The sequence below is a fragment of the Pezoporus flaviventris genome, unplaced genomic scaffold (genome assembly GCF_033815535.1).
Source record: "Pezoporus flaviventris isolate CSIRO_AGI_PZ_B2104156 unplaced genomic scaffold, CSIRO_AGI_Pfla_v1 ptg000031l, whole genome shotgun sequence".
Lineage (NCBI taxonomy): Eukaryota > Metazoa > Chordata > Aves > Psittaciformes > Psittacidae > Pezoporus > Pezoporus flaviventris.
The window spans coordinates 59,331,015-59,347,500 of NW_026892579.1; the positions used below are offsets into that span (position 1 = coordinate 59,331,015).

The window sequence follows — 16,486 nt, forward strand, 5'->3', positions numbered from 1 at the left end:
CAGAGAGGGTTTGAAATCTAGCAAATACTGGCTATTTTCTTCCCGTCTCTACGGTTCATTAGTCCGTCTTGTCAGTTTTCCTTGGCCGAACGCTTTTAGACTTCAGTGAACATTGCTTTGTGCACGCCTGCCTGCTGCAAACGCGTCCATTTTATTTTACTTAATAGAAAAAAAAAAACAACCAAATCCCCAAAACCAAAAAGCCAACAAAACCCGGAGAAAATCGAACTGGACTCAGGTTTTAAATTCTTTTCCTTGACCAGTGAAGTTTTCACACCCTCTCTTTTTAAAAAATTAAAATATTTTAACCCCCAAACTAAGCCAGGAAAGCCTTGCGTAGCTGTGATGGTGTCCAGGTTTTGCCTGGGATGGTTCAAACCTTTAATGCTGGCTGTAGCTAATGTGGGAAATGGGAATGGCTCGCGAACCCTTGGCTGTCCCCTCGCCCCTTCTCCTGTGTCTGTCTCCTCGCTGGGCTTATGCTGGGATCCTTGCCTTTTAAATGGCAGCGTTTTGGGCTAATTCAGGAGGTGCCCAGAGCTAAAATAAGCTCCTGCATGATGGAAGGGGCCGAGATTTGGCTTTTTTTTTCCCGAGTTGAGTAAAACTGCAGTGTTCTCCCAGTCGCTTCCTTTCTCTCAGCCGAGGGGTATCAACGCTTTGGCTGCGAGAGAGGGGACCCTGAACACACACTAAAAAAAAAGATAAATCCCCGAGTAAAACCCTCTCAAGTTATTTCTTCTTGGTGATCAGCTTCGTAAATAGAGTCTTAGGAGTGATCAGCTCCCGACTCTGGAGGTTTCCTTTTGTTCAAGGGAGGCGCAGCCAAGCAGACAGGAGTTTCCTCAGCCGTTATCGCCAGCACTGTCAGTTATTTTCTGAGATTACCAACAGAAAGGTGCGTTGCCTTTGCAGCGTGGGCACTATCTTAACTATTTTCTCCTATCTGCCAAAGGCTATCGGGCTGCTGGTAGTGTCGTGACAGGGGGAGGCAGGCTTGGAAAGGCATGAACTTTTACAAAGGGGGTTATGTGCACATAGGAAGGGGTTTTTGGTATTTTCTCCCCCTTCATTTTGCTGCGGAGGGCGGCGCGGCAGGGAGGTGCCCCGCGGGCCGGGGCCACGGGAGATGCTTTCTGGGCCGCGGAAGATGCTCGGGAGATCGGCATCCCCGCTCAGTGCCTTAGAGAGAGGGGAGCCCTGCAGCGGGGGTCTAGCTGAGGGACGCTCGGCTTGCTGCTGTTGAATAAAAATTGTAATCCAACAAGTCTAACTAGAAAATGGGTTTCTAAAAGCTCTGGAGTGCTGGGTACATAAAGCTATTTGAGCAAATTACAAGAATCGCTCAGGGGCACGAATGAAATCAACACTTTAATTGCCTCCAAAATGAAGATTTATACCCCATTTTCCCAACGAATCATTATTTTATTAAAGTGAAAGCTAAAGAAATGAAGCTATAGTTTTGGGGTTGTCGGGGGTGGGGGGTGTTGTGTCGTCGTTCCCCTCCTCGCCCCCCCCCCCCCCCTTTTCTCCTGGAGCGCAGAGGTTGCGCGCCGGGCGCCGGCCCCTCTCCCGCTGCGCGGGTCCGGCTGCGCACCGCCGCGGGGCTCAGCCTCGGCACAGCCCGCTCGCAAGGGCGCTGCGCCAGCCGCGGGGACCGGCGGGGTCCCCGGGGGCCCCGGCTCCTCGCCAGGCAGCGGGATGCGCAGCCCCGCTGCCGCTATCTGTCCGCATCCACGAAGCTGCGCGGGGAACGGGGCTTTGCATTCCCCGTCAGAGGGGAAAAGGCGCAAAAATGCGCCTGTCCCCTTCCGCTTCCTGCACCCTCCTGGTCGATGAGGCGGCGCAGGGAGGGCGAACGGCTCAAGGGGGGCCGCGGAGATTGCGCGTAGAGGAAGGGGAGTTATACCGGGGCTTGCGCGGCCGCCCGCGTCCCAGGTAAAGTCCGGTGCCAAGCCCGTCCCCGGCGAGGCCGGCAGTATGTGGGCCCTAATGGTTAAATAATAAGGTGTTGAGTGCTTGTCGGTGGGGCGGCTAATGAGGATGTCGCTCCGCGGTGCGCGTTTATGGAAGCGCGGGCGCGCAGGGCCGGGCGGTGGGAGAGGGGCAGGGAGGGCTGCCCCTCTGCAGCTCGTGAGAGTAGGGAAAGAGTAAGTATGTAAAAGCTTTTATTATGGGTTTAATTGCATTTTCTTATATTGTGGCAGTAAAGGTTACAGTTAACAGTTTGGAGGGGGAGGGTGTTATTTATTGGTTTCCCCTTATTTATCCTTTCCTTATAGGCCCCTCAGTGCCAGTGCCTTTAAGTCCCCCGGTTAATGGAAAGCAATGACACTAATGCTAGATTTTGCAAAGTAAAGCCCCATAACACTAACCATTGTTCCGTGATTTAACTAGCTCAGTGGCAATAGGTCACTAAAATAGCATCCTTCTCCCACGGGCACGACCCCGAGGCCTGCCAGGGTGGGACCTGCAGAGTTGTTGTTTACCATTACGGCTCCAGAAGTACAAGGATGAGTTTGGGGGGCGAGGGGGGGGTGCTGGGGATAATTGAACTCAAGATCAAGCAGGCCCCGGGACTTTTAAAAGCCCCTAGCTGAAGGATTGCACCCATCTTCAAAAGTTTCAAAATAAACCTTTTTTAATCATTAGCTTTGCAAACATTTGCATGTTTTATTTTTGAAATGTTTGGCGGAGCCTGGAAAGATTTTAAACACAGCTGTTGGGTGATGCGACTGGGAAAGCTGCATCCCATGAAAAGAACCCCAAAGACTGTCTGTAGTCAGATAGTGGGAGTTGAGTTACCTAGCTGTTACCATGGGGCTGTTTTATTGAAGCCACATCACCTTGGCACCCAGGTGCTCTAGTCCCGACTAAAAATTCCCCTATGAAAGCGTGTCTACAGAAAACCTTTGGAAAGTCCTTTGAGGAAAGCACAGTATAAAGTAGCCACCACATCCAAATAAAGTACATTGGCAGCATAAGATAGATTTTATAGGGACAAAACAGTATTTTCTTACAATAAATAAGCTCTTTGAGCAAATCCATGGTAGTATTACTTGACAAAAATTGTAATTTAATAAGGCACAAGCCAATTACATGTGCAAAAACTTTTAAAGGCAAACCGGCAAAGAGCCAAATTCCTATAGGGACTAGAAGGGAAATGATCAAAAAATGAACATGAAATAAGACTTCCTGTAAGAAGGTCCATAATTCAACATTATTTGACTCCACTGTCAGGGAAATTGTTGAAGGATAGTAAACTGATACTAGAGTCTCAGTTATTTTTGTTACAGTCTTAAATGTTCGCAACTGTGGCGTTTTAGATGGCCCTTCTTGGGTGATAGTATATCATATATATATATGTATATAATAAAGCAACACTTCTATTTATGTTGCAATAGATATTTTTTTAATGCACACAGTTGCAGAGTTTCTGTGAACAAAATGCAGGCAGACAGCAGGGTTTTTTTTTTATTAATGGAAGAAATTACTTAAAATGTATTCTTTATGAAGAAAGAATCATAAACTGGAACGCAATATGTAGCATATCTGAAGGTGGAGGGGTTGTTTAGGGGATTGACCTGCTATGTCTGGGCTAACTTTCTCAAATACTTCAAATATATTAGCTATAACTTGCAGCCAATACAAAAGTAATGCCTTGGGGGGGGGGGGGGAAATTACTGGGAAATACTATTCTACTGGGGGGCTTCTTCGCATGGTAAAGCCACGTATGGTTTTAAGGGGGAGAACTAAGAATATTGATGCCCTCTGTATATGTACTCCCATATCGGAGGAACAGGCATCAAAATAATAGATGCGGTGCAGAGGGTGTAAGGTAAAATTTATTTCTGCATAATAAAAGAGTTACAGCAAAGCAGGGCTCTGAGGAGGATCAGTAAAATAACATTTAAAAGACTCAAAATTTCATTTTCTTCCTCTGACTTCATGCCACCTTGAGCCAGTGAATCCTGTTTTAGTTTGGTTTCGGGTGATTTTTTTTCCTGTGATATTTAGGGGCTGTTAATATGCCCGAGTTTGGCAAACTATTTAATGTAGAGACAGGACACGTTAATTTATATTCTGGACCCGTTCACTATGGCTGAAATGGTATATAAGGTTTTCTTTGCTCTCCAGTCCTTTAAGCAAGTACATCGGTTGTTAAGTAGATATGAGATCGGATAGACTTGCTTTAATTTATAATTTCAGTTCAAGAATCTTTGTTGGCTTGTTTCGGGTTTTGTTTTTATTTAAGTCATTCAACAGCCCGAATGCAGCCATCCTTACAGCTGGGTGTAATATTCGCTGCCTTCCTTAAGCTGCCTGCTCAGGCCTAACTTCCGTGTAAAGATTCTCAAGCGGAAGTTACGTTTTGTTGTAAAGGATAGTTTAATTCCCTAATATTTTGCATCTGTTTCAATATCAAACCTAGCAGCACTGAGTTTAAACCCCAGGTAACACTGGAACTCGTCCTAAACATTTGCGAGTGTATCCCAAAGCATTCCTGTAAGCGGGAGCTCACGGCATCTTTGCGTTAGGGACCGCGGGTTGTTGTTTTGGGACAGCTTGGAGGTTTGCAAGGAAGGTGTGGAAGAATGAGGTTTACCTTCAGCTTAAGCTTTATGGCTGAGGGTTTGAGTCTTCCCTGGCCGCCTGTCCACAGGTAGCTGTAACGGTGATCAGTTCTGCATGTGAAAGAGTTACTGCAGCCCAGAATGGGCAGTGTTAGCAGTTAAACCCCCCCCAGATTATATTGTGCTCAATCAAAATAAGTAGGCATAGGTCGTGCTGATAAATACCACTTTAAAAAGCGGCGAAACTCCGGCACAGCTTCTTTAAATTAGGGAATCTTTGTTTTGTTTTGTTTTGCATTTCTGCGTTGGGGTTTTTTGGTCATGTGAGCGTGCAGTTAGGAGCTATCTTGTGTAATCTAAACAAATTTAAGAAAAGAAAGGGGAGGATTGTTTCCGGTTGTGAAGATTTTTGATGGTTTCTGGAATTGTTTGCTTTGGAGGGGTTGTATGGGAGAAGGAGAGACAGGGGTGCGCTGCAGTGTCACCTCATGTCTTTGACGTGTTACCTTCCTCTACTGAAGCTCCGTTGCTCCAAGCAGGCTTTGACCCTCATGGCAAATTTGGAAAACAGTGTTTATGTCTGGGTTGTTTTTTTTTTCCTGCAATCACAGCAATATTTGGAGAGGCTATCTCTACGAGAGTGCACGTTTTGTGTTTTGTCTTGAGTATTTCTGTTCCTGATTAATGGCCCCATGTCTAATTCACTGCTAATATTCTATAACATGACATAAAGACAACTTGCCGGCAGTTGGTTCAGCTCTTCTTTGCATGCTTAGTGTGGTTGCCTTTTCCCTCTTACTACCTTGAAAAGGGAAAAAAAGGAGATGTATTCGAAGAGCCTAGGTGAGAGCAGAATCCCTGCAGACCAGTGTCCTCCGGGCTGCTGGGGATCCCTGGAAAGTTTCAGCCCCTCTGTGGTGGTGGTGGGGGTCTGGTCTCTGTTAGTGAAGGGGGTGCTGAGCACGAGGGATCCCCATAACCGCTGCTTGCTCATTGAGTTGCCTTGTTGGTTGTTGCCATTGTGGCTTGATGTATTTATTTTTCATGTATGTATCTAAGAGGTGAAGAGCAACGTGGAGACTTCAGGCTTACGTGGGTTGTGCGTAAGAAGGCGAAAGCGCAGGCAGTGAGTGGTTTCTGGGGATTATTGGATTTTAGATAAAGGTGGTTTGAGATTCATTGTAGACGTGTGGGCAAATGTTGAAAGTCTAAACGTTGGCAAGGTGAATTAAAAACCCCGCTGAGTTTGTCCTGAAAGCAAAGAGCCTGTTTGCAATTAGCTAAAAAATAAGAATTAAAAGTTATAATACAGAGACTGCCATTTCCTTGCTAACCTGTGGGGCATGAGGAAGGTAGGATGGAAAGAAATGGATTTATGCCCAAATTTGGCCATTCTTTTGCCGGCGTCAGGACAGGCTGCTGAAAGTCACAGTGTCTTCTTGTTTTGCAAGTGACTTCTTCTTTTACAAGTGTCTTCAAATCCAGGCCAGGTGCCCCACTGAATACATGTTTTTTTTTTCCCCTGTTGGGAGGTTATACGTTAATCATCCATGAGTTTTGGGGATCAATAAAGGGATAACTGTGAAAGGCAATGGCCCATAACAAGCGGGGAGTGAGATAGGCTGATCTAATGGTTCCTGCCTGGCCTCAAAAACTCGATGAATCTCTGGGTTTGTCCACGCAAGGACACTCGGGAGAGGTAAGACAAATTGATTGGGTGTAAAATTAAAGTGCATTAGTTAAAGTGCATTGCACTATTGTGTGGATGCTCTCATTCAGAAGTAAAGTGGCCTTAGTTCACTTTAGCCTAATCCCCTTTGGAGTAGGCCACTTTTCTTTTGAATGAGAACATCCACATTAACTTTTAGTTAATTCGTCTTTCCCGAGCGTCCTGGCGGCCTCGTGCCCGCCGCTATAAAGAGGTCCGGCCAGCCAGGCGCTGGCTCCATGCGAGCTTTAAGTAAGCTTTTCGTTAGCCGTATTCACCTCCGCAGCAGCACTTAACCGCTGGCGGTCATCATTGCCCCGACTGGGGCTCTGCACTCTCCTCTCGCTCCCGTAGCTCAAGAGGTGTTTGTTGGTTTTAATGCTGCCTAGGGGAAAGAAAACGGGAAGCTTTATGGTGCTAGGGATATGGGGATGGATTCTGCCGCGGTGGCACAGGCAGTGGCTCAGCTGGGCTGTGAGGCTGTCCGCACCCTGTCCGAGGAGGCTGTGGTTTGAGCATTGCATTTCCCAGGTGAATATGGCATTAGGCTTCCCCTGGTATCCGTCCTCCTCTCAGTAACCTGAGCGTTTTGTTTTGTGATGGTGGTTTGCTGTCCTGACGCGCTCCCTGCACGGATAGTTTCTTCCATGTCCACTGATAAGCCAGCTTTTAAGGACAGTGAGGAAATCTGGATTAACTTTTTTCCGCTGAGATTTCCAACCGTAAAGCCAAGATCGAAAACTAACTTGTAGGAGAACTAATTTATCTGGTGAAAATAATCATGGTAAGATATATTTGGAAGCTGTTTTATAGTCTTGCGTGACATTCACTGAGCTAGAGGTTTTGTTAGAGGTATTTTTGGGTGTCTTCTAGAGCTTATAAGTAACCCATTTATTTACTTTTCACTGGATAAGCCGTGTGTGCAAGTGCTGCACCGTGTCACACGCTTGCCGTTGCCCCTTCCATTCGCAGTAAAATTTACAAGGCTTCTTGCATTAGTAAGCAGTTTGCTATTGGAGCCTTTCCTAGAAATACAGAATTCTATTTCACCAAAGTATTGTCTTTCCTCTTCAATCAGAGCCGAGGTGAGCTATTTTCTCAAGGACTCTCCAGGCATCTATATGATATTCCCACTTGGGCAGATCATCTCTAAAACTGCATTACTTACTCCTCCGTTCTGAAGGGCCATTGCAGTAAATTAAAATTCTCTTATTAGCATCACTGGGATTTGAATTTGGCCAGCTAATTTTGTTTGCAGCTTTGGCTTTTTTCTTTTTTCTTTTTTTTTTTATTATAAAGCAAATATATATCCAGGCACTCTTTGCTGAAATAAACTGTCCAACAATAAGAGGGGTAATTCTTCATTTGCCTAAAAGAACTGCCTGTTTTAACTTCAGAAATACATGACCAAGAGTAAAGCTACAGCTGATGTCATCATAGGCAGTGTACTGTATTCAAACAGCTGTACAAAATGAAAAGCTGCAGTATTAATCCTGCCATTCACCGTTTATTTAAGTTTTTCAAGCTTCTCTCATATGGGCATGGCATCAATACCTAATTATGCCTCCATTAGAGTTACTGGGCCCTTAATACAAAAAATTATTGTATTTAAAATTTGGAAAGCTGCGTCGATATAATCTAAGATTCTTGCAGCTGGCACGCAGTCAGGGCAGGCAAACTTTACTTTGTAATTTTCTTTTCATTCATTTGGTCTTAAGGTTTTGGTCTGGTTTTGTTGTGATCAAGAAGGTCAGATCATCGCTGGTGTTTTTAATGCTGGCTTTAAATAGCTTCATTTAGGGCTGTGTAGCTCTAGGGAGGGGAGGGGAAGAACAGATTAAAAACTCCACGGCTTTGTCTGTCATGTTTGCCAGGGTGCAGGGCCACGGCCTTCTATGCAAATAAAAATGGTAGAAATGAATGTCTGAAGCCTGGTGCAGAAGGAGTTTGCTCTCGTCAGCGCAAACTGTGGTTTATCTGTGAACATGAAAGCCCTGAAGCCTCTCCTGGCTGTCCACATGCTACCATTTCTGTTGGGTTGGGGTGTGCAGAGATGTCCCAAGTCTCAGGTGGGATATCACCTGCTTGCTGATGCTTGGCAGCAACCCGAGGTGCAGCTCTTGCGTGCTCGCTGAGACCTGGCTCCATTCAGTAAGCTAAGGATTAACCATGGTCAGCCCCTTGCTAGAAACTCTACTGGGAGGGCATGAATGCTGGAGACTCAGTAGATGGCACTTCGGTTTTAGGCTTTAGCCAGGGCAGAGGACCCCCCCGTGCTCCATGGGGTGCAGGCAGAGGGATGTGCTCTGCCATGGTAGCCTTTGCCCCTGAGCTCCTCCAATTGCCCCTGTGCCACAGAGGTACCTTGTGTAGGTAGAGTTGGCCAGATTATTTATGAGGGGAGTGTCCCTGTGGCTTGCAATTTGTGAACCTTCTCTTGCACACTGTTGTGCAGTGTTATGGGAGAGTAGCTCTGCTGCATCCTGGACACAGTGGTGTTTCAGTGATGGGTACAGCTGTGTCACCATGAGGTTGTTTGAAGTCACAACTTGGTGCTCTCACTCGCTCATGTTCATGCAGGCTTTTTTGGGCAGTGCTTGACATGAACAGTGGCTCTGTGCCTATGTGACGCCACTGGGCATCACTGCAGCAGGAGGATGAGAATGGCGGGGAGAGAAGCCTTTCAAGCACATGGGTGCATTGGCGGCAGGCAGCTTCCCTGTACAGGGCTGCTCAGGAAGAGGTGCCTGGTGTTTGCATGGATGCTTGGCACAGCCCATACACAGTGTGGCTGCTGTGCTTGAGCCATTCATTCCCTCCTTTGCCCCTGTCTGCCCGGAGGATTTTGCAGCTGTGTTACCCCAGGAGACTCCTGGCCCTCCTCCCTGTTGTGCAAACCAGTTTTACTAGCGTGGCTTCCACCTACTAGGGGAGCGTTGTGCTTTGCTCATGTCCCTGAGGGCCATGGCAGTGCTTCGTGGCATGGCTTTGTAGGAGTGTGGTATGTATAACCCCTGTGAGGGATCTCTTTTTTTATTACTATTCTGTAAAGCCAGAGTGATGGTATGCACGTGACTAGTATGTGCAGGGAGGATTCATTTTGTCCTTAAATGCAAGTGTGTACATTGAGCTGGGGTTTGGTCCACAGTAACAAGTGTTTGAGAGATCCTTTGGGTGAGAACTGATACAGCGATGCTGGAGAGGCAGGGGTGGGGAATGCCACTCTGCTGATGGCGCAAGACCGGATGGGAGATGCAGATGCTCTTCCCAGGTCTGTCACTGGGATTTTGGGGTGAGACGATTAGTTGCTCAGGAGCTGGGATTTTCTACTTCTCCTCCTCCCATATAATCAGGTAGGGTTGATACCTAGGGTTGATACCTTAATTTATATGTCATATAGTGATAGCAGAGTATAAGAGATTGATAAGAATAAAAAGTGATATGTTAAAGTAATTAATTATTTCACTTTGTGGATAGTTTAAAGAAATAGCATAAGGAAAGCAAAATGTTCGTGGGGGAAGGACTGTGCTGAATTGAAAGGCTGAAGGTTGCTTTTGGTGGCTTTGTGCTTTGATTTTAACCACTTCTGCTGTCTTCTGAGTAATTACCACTTTAAAAATGTATTTAAAGGAGGGAGGGGATAAACTTAAACACTGGATGGAATAAGTGGCAGCGCCAGCAGTAACTTCTGCAGAAGGAGCAGAGCTGTGGGGGTGACTAGAAGCATTTGTGGGGTGGTGGCTGGTCAGTCTGTCCCAAGGTCTGCCCATCCCAAGGCACGGGTCCTTGTGGGGCCATGCCATGCCATGAGCTCTACACTGCTACAGACCTCACTGGGCACTCTGAGACCTCCCTGGGAGGCCTGGCGAGGCCACACAGACCTCGCAGTCCAACTTTTTTGGGTGACGCTGGCAGCAGCCCTGCTTCTGAGCGTTCCTCAATGAGCGGGTGGAGGCGTTGGGGAGCCACGGCCGCCTCAGCCTGGTGAACCACCCCTGGAGCTCGCTGTGTTCTGGCTTCCGCAGCACAGGCTCGGTGTGTTTTGTGGCCGCTGGCTCGTGGCTCGCAGAGCCAGGCCACTCGGCCGCATCTGCCTCGCTGTAGATTGGGCTCGTTGTGAAAGGGTAGAAGGTGGAGGAGCTGATCCGTGGAAGGGTTTGGCCATGAACGCTGGAAAATGTGAATCACGGGGATTCCAGTTTTAAGCCTTGTGGAGATAACGGGCAGCACGTACCAAAGTGCGTGACTTGCAGAGAGCCTTAAAAAACAAGGCGGCGCCCTTGAGATTAAGCAAACATTTTATAATCAGGAACGTATTTTATTCCCAGTGCAGCCTGTGCAGGTATCACATCCATTCAGATGAAAAGGTGTAGCTGGAGCTTAGCTAATTATACTGCAATCTAATTTTGGTGTTGAACAACACTGCGAGGCGAGCGGGCTCTTGAATCCGGCTAACAATGTGCCGTAATCAAAATACGCTGACTCTGAATGGCGTCTGTTGTCAGTTAGCTTAAAAGACCATTTGATAGTTGTGACATACGCTGGGTGTTTTTGCTTGTGATGGAGCTGAAATGAAGTATGGCTGTAGCAGAGTGAGGGTTGTGCTTGTACCTTCTCTTCCCAAGAAGCCCCGGTTGGGCTGATGGGATGCTGGAAGTTGGAGCCAGCATTGAAGTGCATGTAAAAAAATTTGAAGCAGATGGCCCAAAGGGTTAATTTTCTCTTCCCAAAAGATGCTACCCCCAAAATCTGTAAGGGGAACACTTAAAGATCTGGGGTTTGCTATAAGTAAAGACTTGCTGTTTGCCTGCGCTCAGATATTCAGGATGAAATGCAGATCTCTCTGAAACACCGACTGCTGCCAAGGCTGCCTGCTGGGACCCTGGTAGAGGAGAAGGGAGAGGTGGGAGAAGTTGAGGGCTCCCTCTCACCCCAAATCTGCCTGTCCAAGTCAGGTTCAGGACCTCAGCCAGCCATCTGACAGCTTGTGGTGTCTCAGTTGGACCTGGGTGTCTGGCAGATCCTCTTCTAAATGACTTTTAACACGTAAATGCAATAAAAGGAAGGGACGACGGACGCTCATTTTCTGGCTAAGTGGTGAGGCATTTTTCCTGTTTACACCTTTGGAGGAATCATTACATGAAATATTGAACAGGAAACTCTTATTTGTCTCTGAAGGCCTTTTTTCTGGTCTAGAAAGATGTGGAAAATACTCCTATTAAATTCAGTAGGAGCCAAGGAAGATTAACACACCTCAAGGCCTTGCACACCAGCCTTCAGGAGCTAGTGGTGTCATCTGGGGCTGATTTTGTGCATGTTTCTGCACGATATTAGGCTTTAAAAAAATCTACGTGGAGCGGTGATTTTATCTACCCTGACCGCGAAGCTGTGTTTCCTTGTGTTGAGAAAGAGACGGGGATTAATGCTATCTAGCGATACGGCTCTTATCAAGGGGAGGAGACAGGTTTACAATGCAGGGTTGCTCTAAATAGAAAGTACTAGCCAATGTTTGTTGTGTGGGAGACAAAAACCCTGCATCACCATCAGCTGGCTCAGTTAACCTGGCTGGGCAAGCAGTGTTTACTGTTGAGCTGAGATAAAAATTGAGGAATGGAGTAAGGTCAATAAATGTAAGCCACGCTGTGATTGAGACCCATGCTACTCAGGCTTCATGGGTGTCCATCACAGCTACCTCATGCAGCACCCACCAATGCAAGGAGCAAAACCAGAGGAGTAACTGAGAAAATGAATTTGGCCTTTGTTGTTGTGGAGGTGTTTTGGGTGGTTCTCAGTCCTGTCTCCCATAGAGGGACTTTGGAGATGGTTCCCCAAGCTCAGCAGGTTTGATTTCATCATGGTGGGGCAGTGGTGGGGGTGTGCTTCCGGCAGAACACAGCCCAGGCTGTCTCTGCACAGCAGTGAACATGCACACCCCGTGTGCAGGCAAACGCACACAAGTGGGGTTTCTTTCCAGAAGTGTTTCCTCTGCAGAACTTATGGGGCTTTGGTGCCTCCTGGAAGAGAAGAACTGTGGTTTTTCCCCTTCCTTTTTGTCTATGTGTCCCACCCAGTCTGACGGTCTCTGTTTTATTCTCCTTTAGTTTTTTTGTGGTTTATGCTTGCTGCTTCTAATTATTCTTTTTCCTTTGGAAAGTGCTATCACCCTGTCCTTTTACACTCATGTTTTTTTTTCCATTCAGCCTGCATTTAGGACTTTCAGGCCTTTTCCTCTCCTTTCCCTGCCATACCCTCTTCTCCTCCATACTCTGAGGGTACTCAGGGGATTGGAAAGCTTTGCTATGTTAGAGGTATCTATGTGGGTATACATTCATGCTGCACAAAGATGTTAGCTCCTTCTCTGAATTTGGGTAGGTTCAGCAATGAATTGCAATAGCATGGCTAATGGAGAGAGCTAGCATTGTTTGGTGGATGTTGGTTTGGTGGTCTTTGCACTGTGCAATGGTAGTTGTGCCTCTGGTTCCTCCAGCTGAAATCCTGGCCTTACGAGAATAAGTGGTAGAAGTCCTGTTTATTTTCACTTTTCCATCATCTGTGGTATTTGCATTGGTACCCGCTCTCATTTTCTTTTATCTATTTGTCTCAGAAACGTCCCTATGAGCATGCATAAAGACAGCTTAAGTATTATTTTTCCTATGCGACTGCAAAGAGTCAGAGAAGAGTTTTACCCTCATTTGAAATAAGGGGAAACTAAAGATAGAAAGCTTATGACTTTTCTGGGGCTAGGAAGGGAATCCAGGTCAGAGATGAGACTTCCATGCAGAATTTCTTCTGCTTTTGGGTCCAACAGACCCTGCTGCCTCTAACGCTGTAAAGGTTTCCATCTGTGCACAAGTCACCCTTGCTGTGCCGCTTAGTTGCAGGCGGAGTTATTACTTGTCTGTCGTTTCAGCGACCTTATTTCTGTAGACTTGGAGTACCTCTTTCCCATCCGAACCTGGTATTTGTGCCTTTGGTGATGTTCTATTAAAAATAATTCACCTCTGAATCAATGTTGCATGAGGCAGATCATTGAAGAGTTATTTGCAGCAAAAAGCAACTGTTTTGCAGTATTTTGATGTTCCTGCACATATCATTTATTCTGGTTCCCTTAGTTTTGGTTGTATGCACATGACACCCCTGCTTGTCTTTGGCAGGCTGGGAGGTGGGATTACTGGCTGCTGGCTGGCAGCATCGGTTAGCCCTACAAGGAGATGTTCAGATGGCAAAGCCATGAGTGGATCCTGTCAGAAAATCAAGGTAGTCACGACTGTGGATTTCGTGGTCCTCAAAAGTCTGCACTTGACAGAGATTGTAATAAACATTATTTGTGTGTAGAATCTAGGAAATAAATGGCATTATATTTTTAATATATATTTTTATATATATTAAGCATATATTTTATATATATTAAGCATAATTGGTAAGCATATTTTTAGTCCTGCTTACCAATTTGTATTTTTCAAGTTTTTCTTCCTAATTAGGGAAGCATTTTAAAACTTTCTTCTATGCTGTGTGGGAGGCAGACTACCTGTGGGTTATTCCTAGCCATGCCCTCCAGAAGTAAAGTGGGATAGAGCTTGTAGATTGCAAAGAGCAGGTCTGTCTATTGTGTAGCTCTAGATTCGGCATCGGTACTATGGATTATATACTTAAGGTATTGAGCAGCCGTATTGAATGTTTTGCTCAAGCGAGGCTGGGGACATCAGTATAGCCAACAACCAGAAGGATAAGCTATGCAAAAAGTAAGTCCTTGCTAAATAGATGAGTTAAGTTTGTAGGAGACATATGCAATGCCTTTATGAAACAACCCCGTTTTCACTTAAAGTTCTTGCCTGTAGTGTGCACAAGTATTTCCTAACATAGTGGGTCACTATCCTCAAGAGGCTTGGGGGAAGGTTTTTAAAAGGGAGGAGTTGAGAAAAATCTGAAGAACATTTAAAACGTAGCGCATTACTTTTTTTCCTAATGAAAAAGTATTTAATTTAAGAAAAGAAAATAAGATAAAACTTCAGAAGGAAAACAATAATCCCAAATTATGTTGACAAATTGCTGGCAGCATCTTAGTTCCTCCAGGGTGAGGGGGTGAATGATTATACCTGCAGCCAATTCTCTCATAGCCTGAGGAGCAGAGGTTCATCCAACAGGTAAAGGAATTAGCCGTTCCCTGTCTCCAGTTGTTACACAAACACAAATGAGCCCACAAGAGGGCTGTGCTCACAAAACTTTTGAGAAGATATATATCAAAAGATGCTGAGTACAATTTTTATCACCTGTAATAGAAAGTGATTTCTTTTATTTATATACTTATGGTCAAGCCTTTTGTTCCTTGACCAGGACTTCTTTTCTGTGTCTTTCCACATGCTTGGTGCTCAAAAAAAATCTTTTTTATTCTCTAATACAAGCAGGAAGCAGTGGTTTCCCCCACTGTGTATTAGTGTTAACTTGACTCAAAGCCCAGCTGTTGTTGGATTGCTGTAATAAGTGTATGTAATGTTATTTATATTGACTCTCCAATTTAGCCATTAACCATATAATTTTGTCTGTAGCTTTTTTGTTTATTAAGGCTTGATGTTCACTGTGACACAAGTCAATAACTGCTCCAGAGGCCTCATCAGATGTGGTCCTCCCTTTGATGAGGCTGTTGTGCTGGTACCTGCTAGGGGTTATGCTTTTCAGCCCAGCCCATCCCCCAAGTGGATGAAGCACCTGGTAATGGTCATGGAAGCCAATTGGTGCTTCTGGGATCACTTAAATACACAGACATTTTTGTTGCTTCCTTTCCTTCTTCTTTCCTTTTTCTTCTTACTTTTTTTCTTTCCTGGCTTGTATCGGAGTACTCGACAAGCTTCACAACCAAAACAAAAGTCAGGAAATGTATTTTGAATGCCATGGGATAACATAAAACATCCCTTGTAGAAGGTCTTTTGCCCTTAAAGTGGTACAGCATTAGGACACCTGAATCCTCTTTTATTTTAAATCAGTCATGCGACCATGACTTGAATCAGTCACTAGCCGGACCATGGTTTTGGCACTAGAAACTATTGACCAGTGAGAAAGGCAGTGGTGCAAAACCAGTTTAAATCATGGGAACTTACAGCCCAGCCTCAAAATCCCATAATGATTTTCCTCAATTTTGCTGACATATTCTCAGTTTTGCTCGTGTGGTCTTGATTTTGCAAAGATTTGGGCTGAAACTTTCAGTTTCAGGGGTGAGCTTGGAAGAGAAAGATTAAAGCTACTAAAAAAAAGGATTATCGGTGAGTCCCAGTCCATACCTCAGTGTCTGTTCTTGGCTAAATGGTGACTAATGTATAAGCCCAAGTCATAATGGGCCATTATCCTTATTTATACAGTATTGTCACGACCACGTGGCTGAGACCCTCCTCTGGAATAAGCCAGCCTACGTAATGGAGTGATTAATTTATATTACTTTGCACTTCTCTAAAGTCTCCCTTTGGAAGAACTCAACTTGTTTTACAGTCGCTAATTAATTTAATCCCCCAACAATATCCATGCTGTAGATAAGTGCAGCCCTCTTTTTTCTTTTCTCCTTTTTTTTTTTCCCCCTTTTGTTTCTTTGGAGGATTATTTGTTGTTCCTGCTGTAGAAACTGAGGCACAGAGATCCCTTGGCTCATCCCAAGTTGTTCGGCTCTGGCCAAGCTCAGGTCTCAGCTTTAACCCGCGAGTCAGGTGGGTTTTGCAAGGGGCATTGCTCATTTGCAGAAATGTGGAACAAGTCTTCTGGTTACTCTCTGTGAGCCCATGATTAGTGGGAACGCAGTATCTCCATGTAGAAAGTGACGTGGCATTCATTCCTGTTTACGGCAGCCTTTGTACAGTGAGTTTAAAAAACATCACTATCATCGCTAAGGAGCCCTGTCAAGTGCTAAACCACAACTTCTTGGAGAAGGGAAATAAATAAGTGAGGCATTTCTATTTCTGTGTAGGAATAGATTGTCATGACTACTGTCAGAGTTTTCTCTATAACTAGTGCTGGAAGTTTTTCTGCGAAAGAGGGAGGTGGTTCATAGTGTGAAAAATAATAATATTTGGCATGTCCCTGTCAGAAACAATTTAATGTAAAAGTACTTGGAGGATCGGGAGTTTGCAAGTTGGTTTAGAGGCTTTGTTGTCTTAAAAGTTCCTTGGAAGATTATAAAATAAGGATAAGATTAATGTTGCACTTGGCTCCCTGCTTTTGT

At 45.3% G+C, this 16,486-nt stretch overlaps 1 protein-coding gene across 6 annotated transcripts in view; it reads left to right on the forward strand.

The window, feature by feature from the left end:
• Positions 1-16,486, forward strand: part of MEIS1 (Meis homeobox 1) — a 108,432-nt gene that overhangs the window by 9,205 nt on the left and 82,741 nt on the right. The gene's annotated exons all lie outside the window — the stretch shown is intronic.